Raw genomic sequence first — 13,882 nt, forward strand, 5'->3', positions numbered from 1 at the left:
ATTCATTCTTAGGCCACATAGTTGCTATCATTAATGCCGCTCTAGAGAAGAATTTCTACATACAAATCCAGTTTATCAAACCCCCTATAAACCACAAAACGGGCTGTAACATTCCCACTAACAGCTGCTGATTCCTGCAGGTTCATAGTTTTACATTTTACAGTAGATGGCTTAAACTAATTTATTCTTCAGAAACATTCGGAGAGTACTGAGCTCTGTCTGAAGATCTGGATGATGTTGTCATTTCACTTTGAAGCAGGTGATCATGTCCAAACTTTTTTTTTTTTGTCTCCTCAATCATTATTTTGTAAAAATAAAACTTTGAGGCAGACTAGGGCAGTTAACTTATTCTTTAACAGAAACCTGAAATTGTAGTAATGTTTCATAGAGTAAAATATTACATTATCAATTCTAGTATATGGACAGTTAATTAAAATTTGAGAATTCACAGCATCACCTAAACATACTCACATTATTAGTTCCAATAAGCAGTTTCCCATTACATTTGTCACACGTGTCATTTGGGGTCTAGTCTGCCATCCTGTGGTCTAAACGTGAAAATTCAGACTACAGCCAGTGTAAAGGGCTGACTATCCACTTAAAAGGTGCCAACCTGTTTTGTCAGAAAACAGAAATACTGATATGCTTGTACACAATCAGTTGTATTTCATACCAATATGAAACCAGACTGAAATGTCCAATTTCACTTTATCCCATATCATATCAGCCGTGAACTTCAACTTATTATTATTTTATTGTGACAGGTTATAAAATAAAGTATAAAGGTATAAAGAGAGACACATCAATTTACTACATTTCAAAACATCTATTCTTTCCTTGTTAGGTAGCTTAACCTGTCTTTGACTTAGCATTGATTTTGAAACTTAGTATATATCTAAAAACATGGAAAATGTGATGAAATTAACAAAGAGGGCTTCCTTCAGTTGCATTTTGTCTTTGCTACAATTTAAAGTACAGCTCAGCAGGTATAGTATTTTTTACTATGCCTGGTTTCTGTCAGTGTGTGTTGTTTTTGTATCCTTGCGCTGTCCTAATATTTGCTTTATATTGTGTATGTACTTCATGCAACAGAAATTTCCTCTCGGGGTATTGAACGGTCATTCATCCACTGCTCCCTTGTGTATATAAATAGTTAATGAGTCCACACACACAAAGTCAGCCTCCCATTCATCATCAGTGAAGTAAACACTACACATTTAGTCTCAGTTTTCTGTTTCCCAGCTCTGGGAGACCAATATTTGCAATATCCTAATTTCACGGTAATATCATGTAACATAATTCTTGCAGGGTCTAACTCTTCAATAAATGTCACAAACTAGTCAAATTTATTATATCAGGATAAATCCCCTGAGATACACCTGCATCTTGTTTTTGGTTGAGTCCCAGATTTATCAAGAGGATGATGTATGTGGAGAGTTTTACACTAGAGGGCAGTTTTTACATTCATGAGTTTCTCTGTGCTTAAATACATATGCCAAACCTAAGTTTAGCATATGTATGAGCGTGATTTTGAGGCATCACAACTAATTTGGAAGCCAGGTCCAATAAGTAATGATAGAACTTCAGACCTCTAGTGCACACATGCATTTGATTGACGTTTATACACACCCTATATTCTAGATTTTTTTTAATGAGGGAGATGGAGTAGATGTGCTATTAACATATTTTCTCCACCGGTTGATTCAACTTTCAACCACTTTCTCTGGTCTGTTTTGATATTAGGTCTGACAGTGCATGCATGTAAATGAATGTGCATGTTAGTGCATGAGACTCCCCTGTTAAACCCTTGGTCTTATAAGAATTCATGAGAATTTCCTCCATTGAAGAAACCTCCTAAAAGGACTTCAACAAACAGATAAGACCAGAGGATGGGCTGGTTGGTGATGGGAACAACTGGCTCAAACCCCAGTCGGCTGATGGACCAAAACATCCATACAGGTCTTTAAGTATTTTAGGCTCCACCACTGTTGTTACCGGCTCCAACAGTGTTATTCATGCGGATGAGTTAAAAGCTGAATTTATTCCCCAGTCTGACCATTGACCAGATTCTATGATAGGTTGGTTTTCCAAGACAGAGAGCCCTCTAAGCTGAAAAAGGGGTCCATTTTAACTGAGAACTGTATTTTCTTGTCTTGTCTACAGAAGGCATGATAACGTTAGCCAACTTGCTATTACCAATATCACTGATGTGTTTGTGAAATGTTGCTTTAGTTGCCTTAATGCTAACTTTGTGGTGGGGCAAATCATAATGCTAACATGGACTAATGGGTTCTTTGGATTTTTTTGTCCTTTGTGAATACAGGGTGACTTTATTCAGAATTTGAATTGAATTGAATTTTGAATTTACATATAAGTTGATTTAATGTTGAAAGCAACACATACATACTGCTCACTAGTGGGGTTTGTGGTCACTCTCAAATATATTATATTATTATATGACACAAATAGATATGAACAAAGAGGATATAAACAAAACTTATGAACACCAAATGTACATGTGGACCACCAGGTTTCGCCCGCAGACCTCCAGTCAAGTTCAACATCTAGTGGCCGTGACGACCTTTTACAAACCTCTGAAAACGCTGGAAAAAGATGATCAGGTGCAAACACTCGTTTAACAAAGTTCATCTTTCCGAGTGTCCATTTGTTCATTTAAGAAAAGTTGAGCAGACGGAGTGGTGGACCGCTGGCTAACTTTCAACCCAGGTTAGCAAAGAACCATGCTAACTATGCTAACCATCGATAACGGTAGCGAGCAGGCTAACTGTTTGCTAACTAGCTAACTAGGTAGCCGGGGTTGGAAAACTATGGGAGCTACCAACCTGCCAACCTTCACCTGAAGTCTACATGTGGAGCCCTGTCACAAGCTACACAAGGTAATTAAATATTTCAATATAATTGTATGCAGAAATTCAGACGAAAAGACATTAAAAACGAGCCCTTCTTCAAATGTTAACGCCTTGTTATTTTCATTTCATGAACTTAAAAACTAGGCTCAGTTTTAATTTCTGTTTGCTGTTTATTTTCCCAAACTTTTGCATTCAACTTGTAAGTGTCACTGCACTTACAAGGATATATTTTTTACAATTAGTGTAAATAAACATTCACTGTCGTTAGCTGTTTTCAGCTTTAAAATGTGGGTTTTTGGAGACTGTCTGTAAACGCAACACGTTAGTTTTTGCTCTGGGTGTTACGTTCATGTTTTTGTGAAGCATATCTCTCAAGATGGGATGGGCTGACTGTTATGTTTGCACTTCAGCACAGTGTTGCTGACTTGTGTAATTGTTGTGGCTGCTTTTAAGGTTGGACTTGGTTCTAGGTCTTTATTATAACTTAAGCCCAAAGTACCTAGTTTTGAGGTTTGGTAGAATAACATTAGCACTGTATTCTCATCAGCATTAACTATTGTGACCAGGGTTGGTTTGGTTGTTGACTTGCAGGGTGTTACTAATAGCAGTAATGATGGATCTGTTCTGTTCAGTTGTCCCACTCAGCCTTGGCAGTGTGACAGTGAGCAAACATACACAATGCCATCATTCAGCTACCATTAATTTTAATTTTTACACCTGTGCTTTTCCTACTGTGACGCATCCAAATTTGTGAAAAGGGTCTATTAGTGGTTTCTTTACTTAACACTTCTTTGTAAGGCGGGCCATCACAGCACCTCTCTGTTTCATTCTTGATGTAGTCACATGTAGTCACATTCCCTATCTTTCTAGTCATTTACACTTCACTATAGTGTTTTGCTGTGTGAAAATGCTGTGGCTGCTTTGACATATGTGTTGTGTTCAGGTTATTATTTTGTAGTCCTGGTGTGTGAAACAATCTCTAATGGGTAAATTATCTTAGCAGTAGGTGTTTAGTGCCCTTGTAAACAGTGCAGACTTGAGAAGTTCTCTGAAACAGGAATATGGTGTGTACTCATCCCAGTGTATCTACCTGTGCATACAGCATGTGACAGAGCTCCCCTTCACAATAATGCATTTTATAAGAGTTATTTAGTTTGAAAATTATTTCAGAATATTGTGCAAAAATTGAGGGTGAATGTTTTTTCTCTGGATTGCAGTTATCACGCTGCCAAGTCAAACTCAGGAGCTGATGAAAAGGGGGAGAGAGAGAGAGAGAGTGGGTAATACAAAATAATTTGTTTCAGTTGTGCCTCAAAAACATCTTTGAAATGCAACTTCACACATTGTCTTTTGCACTTTAAACTACCTCTCCTTGGTGTTGAGGGGTTCACTTAAATATCTGATAGCCAGGGTTGGCAAGGATGCAGTGTATAGTGAAATGGATGTTCCAAATCGGAAGAGAAAATGGGAGAAATTGGCAAAAAAAATAAACAGAAATAAAATAAATGGTGCCCTTAAATAGCAGATCTTTTGGCTATGAGCATGACTCACATGTTGGCAGATGTTTCATAACATTTTCCCTGCTTATTTCAGGAGCAGCTTCAGTCACAACAGTAAATACACAGACTTTTTTAAGGGGGTCAATTTGTCTCTAATTCAAACCACACCACACTGCGCTGCCCCCTTACAGCGACCCCTCCTGAGTATCACAAAACATTCATCAGGCCTGACTCCCTGACCTCTCTGCATCCCCAGCCCCCCGGCCAATCAGAATCAAACCAGACAGCGTCTCTCTGTCTGTAACTTTGGTACACGTACATAAAAGCCTTCTTTCCCTTCAAGAGTGCTTACACCCCCCAAAGCCACACACCCCCTTTAAAACCAACATTGGCACTGCTCTGCACATTAATGACTCCCCACCTCTTCCTCCCTCCATCCCCCCATCGCAACACTCCACATCCAGGTGATAAATGAGGTTGCCCCAGTGTGTGGTATCAGGTCAAAGGTCGGCCTAACAGTTCTTGTGGGGTTTTGAGGGCGAATGGAAGTCACTGGGACGTGGGTTACCAGTCTGGTCAGAGCCCTGTGCCTGTCTGTTCCAGCAGAGGGAGACAGAGACTCATTGAACCGCTCCTTCTTCCCAAACAATGAAATTGGTTCTGGCAGATAGTATAAAGATAAGTAAGTATAAAGATAAAGGTACTATGATGGAGTGCTTTGTATTCTGACAGAATGCCATAATTTTGTTAAATTGCAAATTTAGGAAATATCACATTATACTTAATAAGCATTTCTTTGCCCCCTTATCACATAGTATAACCAACACATATTTAACAATAACAACAATGCTGACGTGACAAAGATGATGTATGAAAAAACATTTTTCAAGCAAAAATACCAGATATTCCCAGGTACCCACTTCTCAGTTGTGGGGATTTGCTTTTTAGTTGTAAGTGAAAGTAATTGTGTAATTTTTGGGGGTTTTGACTGCTGAGTGGGCAAAACAAGCTATTTTAAGACACCAGCATGTTTTTCGCAAAACTGACAGTGGATTTGTCACAGTTGTATGATTTTTTTTTTTTTAGAACAGACAAGCAGCTGATTAAAATTTGCTAAAATAATTAGCAGATTATTAGATATTGAAACAATTGCTGCAGCCCTGCGTCCTATAGTATAAAATATGCACTTTCGCAGTTTTTCAGAGGAATGGATGGCAACATGGTGTATATTTGGGTGCTCACCTCCGAACATCTTAAAAATTAAATTATTAACAGCTGAATTTAATATGCTAACATTTTACTCTGGATTGTGTCACTATCTAGATCACAAAGTAGGGATATGTGGTGGTCTTTGCTGTCTTCCTCTGCTTTTGAAAAGCCCTTTCTTGCATTATCATTTAGCATCAGTGCCAACCCCTACAGCGGAAACAAATAGTTGATTATCAATTTGTTGATTGACAGAAAATTAATCAGCAACATTTTTGATAAGTAGTTCATTGTTAAAGCAAATAAAATAAATGGATGAATGAGTGAATGTAATGTATTTAGTGGCTGGCAAGAAAAAGCAATTTGAAGACTGTCACGTTGGATTACAGAAATTTATGATGGGCATTTTAAAAAAGTGATTAATTGATTAATAGCAAAAATAATTGGTAGATTACTTGATGGTGACAATAACTGTTACTTATGGCCAATTTTTTCCTACTTTACCGTAAACCATGGCATTGTTGCTTAAACCTGTCAGGTTGGAAATGCTCATATGTGTCATTTTGCAGTTTGTGTGTGTGTGTGTGTGTGTGTGTGTGTGTGTGTGTGTGTGTGTGTGTGTGTGTGTAAGGTCAACATTGGGGTCATCAGTGTTTAGTCTGTGGGTTTCTCCAGAGTGGCGACTCCAGCTTCCTGTCCACATTGCCAGGATTTATATGTATACCTTCTCAGCAGGGACCTTCTCAGTAAACACACACATACACATGTACAGTACAAACACCCTTATTTTCAGTATTATTCCTACCAGTGTGATTAAAATACAGACATGATGCAGTGTGTGGGATTTTAAACTCAAATCTAACATTGTGAAATTGATTTTGGTACCGTACTGTTTAAATGGTAAAGAACTGAGATTATGGTGGAGAAGAACTTGTAGAAAAAAGAGATAGAGATGAAACCCAAAAGACAGAGAACAGGCACGTATAGGTTTTGAAAGCATGAATTTATTTTGGTAGATTCAAAGCACTCCCTGCTTGTATTGGCGTTGTCATAAGACAATATCTTTGAAAGAAGTGTCAACTTAAATAACATTAACTCTTTTTTTCAGCCCAGATAGAAAACTAACACAGCTTCAAACTCATACACAACTCATGTCCAGCTTGGCCCCCCGAAACCTGCAGTACTATCAAAACACACACTCTCACACACAGCTTGGCCTCCATGGCTCCAGCAGGCATAGTAATGGTTCTGGGAGCCAGACTCCGTCTCCGTCGCCAGGGCCCGGCTCCAGCCCCTGCGTGTGTGACAGCAATTTCCTAAAGAATCCACAGCAAGCGCAACACTTCTCCTTTTATTTTTACAAAAACAGCACTGACCCCCCCCTCCCCTCCCCACCACACGCATGCACACACGCACAACACCACCACTTCTGAGAAACACAGAGCAGTCACTTGCAATTACAGCTCATCCAAGAGTATGATATACAGTCCTGTCAAATAGCCAGCGGGCCCACATGGAAGCAGAGGGTCTTTCTTTCTTGTTTGACCATACTCAATCAGCCTACCTCTGCCTGCACTAATACTTAAACTGTTTATAAAATTCAAGAGCACAAAGAATTGATTTTACCTGAAACATGAATTTGATTGTTAAACTCTTATCTTCTGTTGTTAACCATGTTTGGCTCTATTCCTGCTCAGTTCATAACTTGTTCAAAATTACATTTCAAAGGCTTGTGATGAGTGCAACCAATACTTATTTCTCTCCTCAGACTGTTTTATTTTAAGTTTTTATTTAGAGGCCCAAAGAAATAAAATTCCGTAATTCCCAAGAAAAAAAACACTTTCCTCTCCTGATAATCATCTCACAATATCTCAGATTAGTCTTGCAACTCCTAAGATGAGAATCATTGCCCTAAATCGACCACTTCTGGAGCTCTGGAGGTTAATTTCTGTTCCATATCTGCTGATAGACTGAAACAGATCAAAATATATCTGTACTCATATTATAATATTGCATCACAACAAAAAAAAACACCCACAACTAGAGGTGTAGATCCTGATAGTGAAAAAAATGTAAATAATGGTGATGATCAATTTTAAAGTGCAACACGGTATTAAAAGTCATTTTCAAAAATGATACACAATAGCTGATTGCTTATCTAAACTGATGGAAAGCCCCATCACATGTAGGCTATCATGTTACACACATCAGAAGGCCCAAACATTTGCAATTATTCATGACAGATCTGACATAAACAGCTTATCATCTCCGCCTAAAGCTTGCTGTAAACAAATCCACTGGTGATCAACCAACCTGACTTAATCTCCCACTTAGATTTCTAAACAAACCCTGTGTCACACGCGCGCACACACACACACACACACACACACACACGCACACAAATGCGTCACACATCTTAAGTCTGAGTCCGTCAGCAGAGAACAAGCAGAAGTTTATGAGATTAGACGTTTGGCATCAACTATCAAAGCGAGCAACAGCAGGAACAGTGTTCCCTAAAAAGGGATCTGTGTGTTTGTGTTGCATGTGTGTATGTTGTGTGTGTGGGGGTGAGTGTGGCCCCATCTAAACAAGCTCCAACAGCCGCTTTGTTGGCGAGTTGCTCCAGGAGAGCGTGTTGATGGAACCGCATCGATGTTCGGATTAGGGCACGCCTCCGTGATCAAGTGCTCAAACACTAGATAAGAGCGACAGAAACACCCTTTAATCCTGGCTAACCCTTTTCTAAATAGGATGGGATCCTAGCAAGATCACTGGAGGGGAGGAGGGCTGTAAAGAGCAGCTCAAAGTTTAGCTTCAATCTTGTGTGGACGCTATGATTTATTTTACTTTAAACAGCAGAATGGAGCTTGTGTACATACATATATAAATGTCAATTACAGACACTGATATGAAAAATACAAGAGAAAAAATATTTCACGGACTTGATTGATGCTAAAGGAATATTTTGACATTTTGGGAAATATACGTATTTGCTTTGGTGAACAAAAAGAAAAATGAGATCAATACTACTCTCATGTCTGTACATTAATATGAAGCAGCAAGCCTGGCTGTGTCCAAAGGTAACAAAATCCTCCTAGTATTATCTACTAAGTAACACTGTTTAATCTGTACAGAAATTGTGTAAAAAAATGACACTTTATTGGTTTTATGTGCTTGATTATTTCTTGCTAGCGAGCTTTAAGGGGCCAGTGTACATCATCACTTGTTGGGTGGTTGAAATTCTTCTGAAACTGTAATCTGTAATTTCATACCCACCTCATGCCATGATCGGCCAGCTGTGCAGAGGTGGCAAAGGAGCCGGGGTTTGAACTTCTCTGTCAAGCTCTGTCTCTTTTTTCATATGTTGTACAACTACCTCTTGTTTTTCATGTACACGACCAAATGCAACCCTAAGAATGCCTTCCCAGAGAGGCTGTCTGAAAATGTGCCGGATTTTCCTTATATTTCAACAATATTGCGTCGCTCCCCTCTCTGTTACAAGCAGCTTATCATCCCACCTTTGAATGTGGTTGTTTGAAACAGCTATGAACACTAGTTTCTGATGTGGTTGAACAACTAATTGTATGAACCAGTTTTTTTCACCACAAAATCTGCTAGCTTTAGATGCTGTTATTTTTGGACAAAGCCAGAATAGCTGTTTCCCATTTTCCAAGTTTTAAAGTCAAACGACCATCCACGACCATGACCTCCACACCTTTAGCAGGTGTTTAGACTGAATTAATACAATGCAAGGGTCGACGCTGGTGGGGGAAGTCCAGTTGAAATAACAGATAAATGCATTTCAGTGTTTATCGGATGCCTAAGCACTGCACAGTGGTTTATACTCACAGACAGGATTCTGCAATTCTAGACAGTTATTACAGCAGGAACTATTTCATCTTTACAACAATCGCAAGGTGCACAGTAGCAATACAGAGTTCACATCACAAATGATCTACCAGGAAATTGGATGTGTTTGGTTGGTCAGTACGGCTCCTTTGATGGATGACATTGCCATATAACAAAAGTTGAGCCACAGTTTGGCTGTAGTGCTGTTCCACCGACAGACCGGCTTCATTCAATTGAATGACAGGGCTGTATGATCTTACTTTTTCTTCTTTGGCACTGAAAGTAAACAGCTAATTTAAAGGTATTTGAACAAACATTTTCTTATAGAGGGCTGTAGTTAGAGCGTAAGATGTGTTTTGTCTGAGCTTGGTAATTTCACATCAGCTAACTGTAGCTCCTAAATCATGTATCTCTTGGACCGATACCATCCAGCTCTTTTGAAACCACTACGTTTCCATTTCAGTGTAGGTGAGAAATGACAGTAGGGAGACACACTCGATTAAAGTGATTGGTGTGGGTATTTTTTTTTTCTCCTTTACTGGATGAAAGAAATGACAAAAGAGAAAACCTCCATCCATTCACAAGTTTAGGCCCTCCTTTTTCTCTCTCTCCATTTTCATTTTCACCCCTTGTTTCGCACGATTGTGCCACAAAACTGTTGAAATTGGATGTTAAAATACCTTTGCTTTAGCAACCTGTCAGCTTCAGGCTGACGTGTGAAAAGGTAATACAGGCTAGGCTTTTACTCTCACTGAGGAACCCCCTCCCACCCCCTCATCCCCATCCTCACTGCTTCAATAACTGCACCAAATTCACACTATCCTTTTCCAAACCATCCTAAACCAATGAAGACCACAACCCAAGTGTTTTAATGCCTCATTAGAGAAAAAAGAGAGTAGCTTTTATTGTAATTTGCTGTATTTGTCTGACAAAATATAAATAAAAAAAAAAAATGTATTAAATGTGATGAATTAATTCCCCACTGTTCTGCAGGGGATGGTCCATGAACGGTAACTCCTTCCAGTCTTATTCAGTAGAACAAGCCTGCAATACATGTTATATAAATTTTCAAGGGTGAGAAGAATTAGTCAAACGATGAGGGACGTTTCACTATTTCTGACATTATTTGGATAAAATGAAGAAAGTAATCAGCAGCCCTAAACATTTTAGTGATTTTTGTGATGTGGTAACTTTCTATCCGATCACATGACCTGTCAGTTTTTTCCAGTGTTGTCTGTCATTGTTTGTGAGGATCTGTTTGTAACCACTTCCCTTTTGCTAGCAGTTTCCCTGTGTTTGACCTTCCTCGCTGTGATTTTTGATTTAATTGTCAGGGGCCTTTCTAACTATGGAAGCAGCAAGTTTTTGTTTTAGTGGCAGCTAGCTTTGCTCATGAGGTACAGAAACATCTGAACCCCATGTGACCGAACATGGAATTTCATGTTTTCTGCTGAGGTTTGACAAACCTTTCAAACCTTTGCTGCTTTCTTCTGATCAGACTGGTGTGTTAACTGCTGTGTGGTCCTGGTGAGACCTATATTGTGACATACATGCCCAATTGCAGCTGTTGCAGTTGTCATCTATCAGTGGAAAAGGGCATTCAGCCTGAATGCAAAGCAAATGTTAAAGTTGGTGTGATTGCATACAAAATAAATAGGAAGACATGCAGAGACAGACACAGTTACAGTCTTGGAAGCACAAATTAAGATGAAGGTGTGTCGGCTAATTTCCCATTGTTTTAGATTAAGCAGAAAAAATAACAGATGGACACACAGGTGACAATACAGTTGAAAAAGGAGAAGAAATAACTGAGCTATTGTAACTGTACTTGCACTGGCTGTTAGTGGACTGCAAAAACACTCAAAGTGAGGTGAAAATTGAAGCTTAAACTGAACATTGTTCAGACTGAACAGTCTTAACAAGTGACCAGGGAGTTGGGCAAACCCACCTTTCATGGTGGAGGCAGTTGTGGCCTCACACTTAGAGAAATGGGCTTAGGACTGTTGCTGGTTTGATCCTCAGACAAACCTGGGTGAGGAAAGTAGAGTGTTGCTGCCTCTTTATCAACACTGAGGTGGGACCCTCAACCTTCTCCTGCTCCAGTGGCCTTCAGATCAGTCTGTGGTTGTTCTTCTATGTGCGATTGTGTATTTGTGCACAGTTTACCAACTTAAAATGATAGTTCAGGTTATCTGACTTGGGGTTGTGTGAGGTAGTCATTCATAGCATGGCAGTGTGCTGATGTGAATCCGCTGCAGGTAATAAACTGACTATGCATGACTACCTCACACAACCCCACGTCAAATAACCCTAACTATCACTTTAAAATATAACAACACACTCCCACAGTGAACATCCTAGTTAACACTCAGGGGGGGCACGTCCACTAGGCACAACGCTCACTATCAAAGCATTTTCTGTAGATGCACCTTGTTGTTTCTAAACTTACCGACTTGAAACACTCAATTAGGATGACATGAGCTGTTGACAAGAAAAACGGCAAGTCATTACATCTCAGACATGACAACCCCTGAGCACCCCTTCACAAACAAGGATTGTTAATTCCAGTGTCTAGATTAAAAACACCTGTTGGTAAACAAGACAATTATTCTGTTCAGTCCAATGGGAAGCGGTGCGTTAATCATACATGCATCCTCCCGTGTTAAAAGGCAACCTGATATTCCCCCACTGAATTCTCACTGATTAACTCGATACTCCTGACTGTTTAAAATTCATCCCACCAATGAGCAAGAAACTGATCTCCTGTGTGTGTGTGTGTGTGTGTGTGTCTGTGTGTGTGTGTGTGTGTGTGTGTGTGTGTGTGTGTGTGCAATTGTGCTCTTTCTCCCAAGATCCTGGAAAGTGTATGCATAAAATATCCCAGTCCCCAGCGTCAGCACAATTAGCCGTTAAATAAAATGCCTACTCCTCGACGCTTTTGCAACATTTTAATTAGACAAACCAGCTGAAGTGAGGGCCCGTTTTAGTAAAATAAACAGCCCTGTTTGCCAAGAAAAAGCTCCCTGGAGGGAAAGGCACTAAGTGAGGTTGCTCGGGGCAGGAAATGGAGAGATGGCAGCAGTTTACCCGAGGAGATAAAAGATGTTTGCTTCTTTGAAAAAGAGAAAACGTCTAAACACTTCCTTAAGCCACCGGAGTACCTGCTTCATCTTAGTACCATGTGCCTACTTCAGTATTTCTGCATGTGTCTGCCTCAGGTCTACCAAGGGAAATATCATGGAAATTTACTGTGTATCAGACAAAAACTCCCTCTGGTTCATCACTGTTAAGGTCCTTGCACACTTGGATTGTATTACAAGGTGCAGGACTGAGGAACAGTGAGGTCTCTCAGTGTTACACTTTATCTAATATCTAACATATCTAAGAAGAAGGTTCACACTACTGTCTGTGGTCAGCTGAGTGCTTTTAATTTACTTTGTGTTGTCTCTTGTCTCTTGTATGTCCTCTTGACATTGATGCTGAATTAAACTTAAGGTTTTAGTCATAGAAATGTCATAGTTTAATGTCGAGAGAATGTTATTACAATGACTCATCACTGTAATTGAGTAGCGTTGTCTTGAATTTTTGAGTCATTTATTGTAAGTTGTTTGTAAGAAAGCTGAACCGAACATGGTCACTGCTGTAGAGCACATCACTGAGCTGAGGGAGGGAAGGAGGGGTGAGCGTTCACGCTAATAGTTACAGACAAGATGCCTAATTGGCCCTCTCACAGTGACCTTGTTTACTTAAATTTTTTATGGTTTGTTTAGAGGAGCTACTTTTGTACTCGCGAAGCTGTCGTACATGCACTTCAGCAATATTTAGATGCAGAAAAACTTGTGTGTAGGATATTCTACTACCTTGTGCCTGTCACCACCTCCACCCAACAGCAGTCATGATGTTAATGTTGTGTAACACCTCCGCTGAGTTGAACTGAAACTGCACTGAATTGTAGGAGGTCTAATGTGTAGTTGATACTTTGAGACGCAATCGCTTATTCAGCCACAAAACCCACAGGCTGATATTCTTTGTCTCCACCAAAAGCCATTTCCTGTCCCACAGTCTGCTTTCTCACCAGTGTTTCTCCTCCTCTTAACCCTGATACCTAATATTTCCCCTCAGTACACAGATAACTGAGGCAAAAGACAAAAAAACCAGACACTAAATCCATAGAAATGCTGGAGATTCTGTTCTTTTCCTGTCTTGTTCAGATACATCATTAAAATGTGTTTTCTGGTAGAGACAGGGAGCGTAGATTGAATGGGGCTGTAAGTTTGTGTTCTCCTAGATAACAGATGAAGATTTACTTGCACACATCAGGGAGTGGCTCCACATTGTGCCTTACTGTCATGGTGCTTCCTAATGAGATTGCTCCTCCTTTTACCCTCCATCCTCGTCCATCCTTCCTGCCTCTCCATCTCGTTGTCTGACTCTGTCACTGTGGCAGGGAGAATAAAA

General features: G+C 39.7%; 1 protein-coding gene across 1 annotated transcript in view; it reads left to right on the top strand.

The window, feature by feature from the left end:
* The first annotated feature begins 2,116 nt into the window (after positions 1-2,116).
* Positions 2,117-13,882, top strand: part of LOC139622610 (homeobox protein Meis1) — a 203,937-nt gene continuing 192,171 nt past the window's right edge. The window contains exon 1 of the mRNA XM_071480009.1: positions 2,117-2,897. The gene's annotated coding sequence lies outside the window, so the exon portion shown is untranslated. The remainder of the gene's footprint in view (positions 2,898-13,882) is intronic.

This window comes from Trachinotus anak, unplaced genomic scaffold (genome assembly GCF_046630095.1).
Source record: "Trachinotus anak isolate AG129_WGS33_773 ecotype Australia unplaced genomic scaffold, CSIRO_AGI_Tana_v1 ptg000007l, whole genome shotgun sequence".
NCBI classification, from domain to species: Eukaryota; Metazoa; Chordata; class Actinopteri; order Carangiformes; family Carangidae; genus Trachinotus; species Trachinotus anak.